Raw genomic sequence first — 4,439 nt, 5'->3', positions numbered from 1 at the left:
CCCAACAATTTCAACGTCACCTTCGAACATCGTTCTCCCTACAGCAACCAGGAATTATGAACTGAAAAAATTTCACTTCAATATGATGCCTTCTTTCCATGGATTAAGTTTTGAAGATCCTTTAACTCATATTAGAGATATTCTTAAAATGGTTTCTAACATGGCTTTCACAGAGGGAGTCACTGAAGAACATCTCAGGATGAAAGTCTTTCCCTACACAGTGAAAGATAAAGCAAAAATGTGGTTGAACCCCTTGAGGCCTAGATTTTTTACTAGATAGACGGAGGTACAGAACAAGTTCTTAAAGAAGTTCTTTTCGAATGAGAAAACCGATGCACTAAGGGATAAAATAAGGCAATTCAATCAACAAGAAAATGAGTCCTTTTCAGAGGCATAGGAATGGTTCAATAATTTGTTAATACAGTGTCTTCATCATGGTTTGCCTATTGTAGTTCTCATCAGTGGCGGACCCACAGAGGCGCAAGGAGGTGCAGGTGCACCTCCTCTCGCAAGAAAACGCGTTGGAGATTCAGAATTTGCCCCTTTGCTTGTGCCCTCCAAGTGTTCGATTAAAAGCCTCAAAGAGGCTGTTTTGTTGCTGCTATGTGAGACCCTGAATATTTACCTTAGATTGTTGAGCTCGATCTCACCATCACGTAGGAGAAAATGGTTCATCAATTGGACCTCCACAACCAAAGTTATAGATTTTAGAAGATTTTGAAAAATTTTCACTTAAGTTGCAGACACAACCAGCCAAGAAGAAGATGACTTGTGTTTGTGGTTAGAATCCTGTGCTTCTCAACTTGCATTCCTTTTTAATGTGGTCCACTATCAGGGCGCCATGTGTCAAATTTTAATTAGACCAAATTTAGAAATTCATTAAAAATTCATATGTTCTCCAAAAAATTCACTGAAAAATACCCCAAACTCATAATCACATCTACTTTTATCTTGTGACCTCCAAATCACATGTACTTTGGGTTAGATTAATTGGTATTGATTTTGGTTAGATTAATGGATGATTTCATATGAATTTTGATAGACTAATTGTGTAATTGACATGCATTTTGTTCATATTTGATATTAACTTTGGTAAATAATTGTATAACATGAATTTTGTGCATTTAATTTATATAGAAAATAGATTATAGTCAATTAGGCTTAGACGTAAAACTCTTATTTATTTTAATTATGGATAATATTAGTGTTGTTTAAATTGTAAGGCTATTTGGTTATTATTATTATTTTTCGGATGTTCTAGCCTTTTAACATTGCCCCTTCCCTGAAAAATTCCTAGATCCGCCACTGGTTCTCATGCATATATATATTTTTTTTTATAAGGCATTAATCATTTCAAGTAAGGCTGCATTAAATAACTATGAAAGTGGATCTATTAAGAAAAAGACGCGAATTGAATGTCAAACTTTGTTTGATCCTCTAGCTATCGAAACACAACATTCTAAAGCAAGAGGTAAGCATGCCGGAGTTTATGAAATTGGTAATTCTAATGCTTTTGCTTCAAAAGAGTAGGTTGATGCTATTACCAGTAAATTGGATGCCTTACTTGCTATAAGTGGGAGAGTTTCAACACAAGAGATTTACAATATTTGTGTTGTTCCTAGTCATGCCACCATATCGAGTCCTCATGGAGTTGATTTTCAGAATTTGTGCAAGAATAAGCAAACATGGTGAATACCTATAGACATCCTAGCAACGATCCATTCTCCAACATGTATAATCCGGGATGGCAAAGGCACCCGAATTTATCTTGGAGCAATAATCAGAATGTGCAAAGACTATCATCGGGATTTGAACTACAAAAGAAGAAAAATAACTTGGAAGACATAATCACACAGCTCGCCACAAATACAAATAGGATGGAGATAACCCTACAAAACCATGCCGCTTCCATCAGAAATTTAGAAGTTTAAATAGGTCAATTGGCTAATGCACTCATGATACGAGAGAGAGGAGTTTTACCTCCAATCAGAAGTTAATCTGAAAATTCGAGAACATGTGAAGGCATTTACACTTCGAAATGGGAAGCCCATAAAAACCACTGTAGATTTAGACGCAGAAAAGTAGCAACATCAGCTGAAAACTACAGAAAAAGCTTATGAACATAGCCTTAACACTGCTGGACCACCACAACTCGCCGCCATGAGCTCCACCAGAAATTCAGCAAAAACTAAGCAACCACCATCCACATTCCAAAATCCCACGTTTCGCCGATTCCTTTTCCACAACGCCTGAAGAAAAATAAGAAGGATGCACAGTTCTCCAAATTTCTTGAAATTTTCAAGAAACTGCAAATTACCGTTTCATTTAGCGAATCACTAGAGCAAATGTCGAGCTATGGAAAGTTCCTCAAGGAAATATTAAGCAAAAAGAGATGTTTCGAAGATATTGAGATGGTGAAATTGATGGAGGAGTGTAGTGCAACAATACAAATGCAACTACCACCTAAGCGAAAGGATCCAGAGATGTTTTCTATTCCTTGAACCATTGATACTATTTCTTTTCAAAGAGCATTGTGATATCTAGGTTCGAGTATTAAACTAATGCCTTAGTTTATAGCTAAAAGAATTGGTTTGGGGAAAATTAACAGGACCTGCCTTGAATTCCTTGGAATTTGTGATGAGTCCTGTGGTATTTTCGACATCAAGATGATGTTGGGCCACTTACTAATGAAATAGCCTCTTTTCCAAATCAAGGAAAAGAGGGACGAGACTTTCTGCAGAAATTTTGGCAGTCTCCCTTGAAAAACAGACATTTACCAAATGTTTCACCTGTAAATATCACAATATAAAAACTCCCAACTGACAGCATGCACAATAGGAAAGCCATAACGATTAATACCAAGATAGTTCTCATATACACCCCAAGCATTTTCCTTAAAACTTCACAAATCTATAATCTCATGCAATCAAAATACTCACAATCATTCCTCTCATGAATCATATTTTTCAAAGTATAAAATGATACATCACCCAACACTATGTGATTTCATAAATAGAGTATTAGTCATGCATCATACTAGGGTCCAATATACCAAAATACGTATACCTTCAGGTCTGACATCTCTGAACCTACATGTATATTAGTGCATAGGCACTAGAGCCCACAACTAACTTCTCAAAAATACAGGTAACATAGTAAGGCTTTAATACATAAGTGCGTTAACAACAAAGGTTATCTAGCTCTAAGTATACAACCACATAATATTTAAACTTCATAAAATCATAGACTGGACAATTGAACGGAAATGTGTGACATAATAATATCATAGTCAATCTACCTAGACACGAAGTAGATAATGCATAACTTTAACAGTTTATTTTGCGGTTGCACCTAGGTTAAACCCTAGGCTACCTACGTACCCCTTTGTGAGGGATCAAGTCACCTGTATTTCTTAAATCAACATTCACGATTTAGATAATATACGAGTATTTAAAGTAATGTCAACGATTAAATATAGATTCAATTACAACATCAAATTCCACAAGGCAACCACTGAACACTTTAATAGTTCCTTTCCTTTTATATGTTCTTTCTCACAACATACCCTATCCAAGGCGTACGTTGCCGAACAATACTTTCCAAACTATCAATCGACGCTTATACCTGATCGATACTCACGAAGTACCAGGTCAAGAATCACGACCCGAAAATGTATATATATATATATATGTATATATCAATACACACACCTCACACCATCATCATGTACCAAAGGAATAACAATCCAATCCGACGATCGTTTGACTATACCACATGGAGGAATACTTAACAACCATGCGGCCAGGGACGAGCCGTCCATCTAGGGGACTAGGCTAACCGTAAAGCACACAGAATTCTCAATACTGTAAGCTCAGAATAAGTCCTCACGTGCGCAGACTAACCAGCTATCCATTTTTATGTATCCAAGTATCCATGTCCACAGTTTCCAAGTATTGGTATCCAAGGGGAAGTCCATATAATAGTATATATCATATAACGAGGAAAACAATCCACACGGGGATCGTTTGGCTAAACAACACGAAGGAATCCTCAACAACCATGTGGCTGGGACTAGCCGTCCAACCGGGACTGGGCTTACCAAGATGCAAAGTAGAATCCTCAATACTCGTGCGTCTGTGGCAAGTCCTACGTGCGCAAACTACTGAAAGTTCCTACATGTTCAATAGGGTTTATTATACATGTCCTGCAAGTTTGGTCTGAATCGAACGGTCGAATCGCTCGCGATCGCACAATAAGACGATTATCGTTTAACGCAAACTTTAAGTCATTGAATCAGAGTATCCAAGACTCCAATTCATGATCTACGAATTCCTACACGATCCTAGAGATGCCTATATCAACATATTTGAAAATGGAGTCCATCCAACGGTCCGAACATATTGAACCCGAACAACGCCTACTATGCGTAATCCGATCGA

The 4,439-nt window shown here is 37.2% G+C and overlaps 1 non-coding gene across 1 annotated transcript; it reads right to left on the bottom strand.

Annotated features, from left to right (window-relative positions):
- Nucleotides 1-334: 334 nt before the first annotated feature.
- Nucleotides 335-441, bottom strand: LOC148914933 (small nucleolar RNA R71). Its single transcript, XR_016123039.1, has one exon. It is a non-coding gene; the product is annotated as a small nucleolar RNA R71 (small nucleolar RNA).
- Between the last annotated feature and the right edge of the window lie 3,998 nt (nucleotides 442-4,439).

Source organism: Prunus mume, linkage group LG8 (genome assembly GCF_029339155.1).
Source record: "Prunus mume cultivar Tortuosa linkage group LG8, ASM2933915v1, whole genome shotgun sequence".
Classification (NCBI taxonomy): Eukaryota; Viridiplantae; Streptophyta; class Magnoliopsida; order Rosales; family Rosaceae; genus Prunus; species Prunus mume.
The sequence above is the reverse complement of the archived record's forward strand: the minus strand, read 5'-3'. Positions and strand labels throughout refer to the sequence as shown.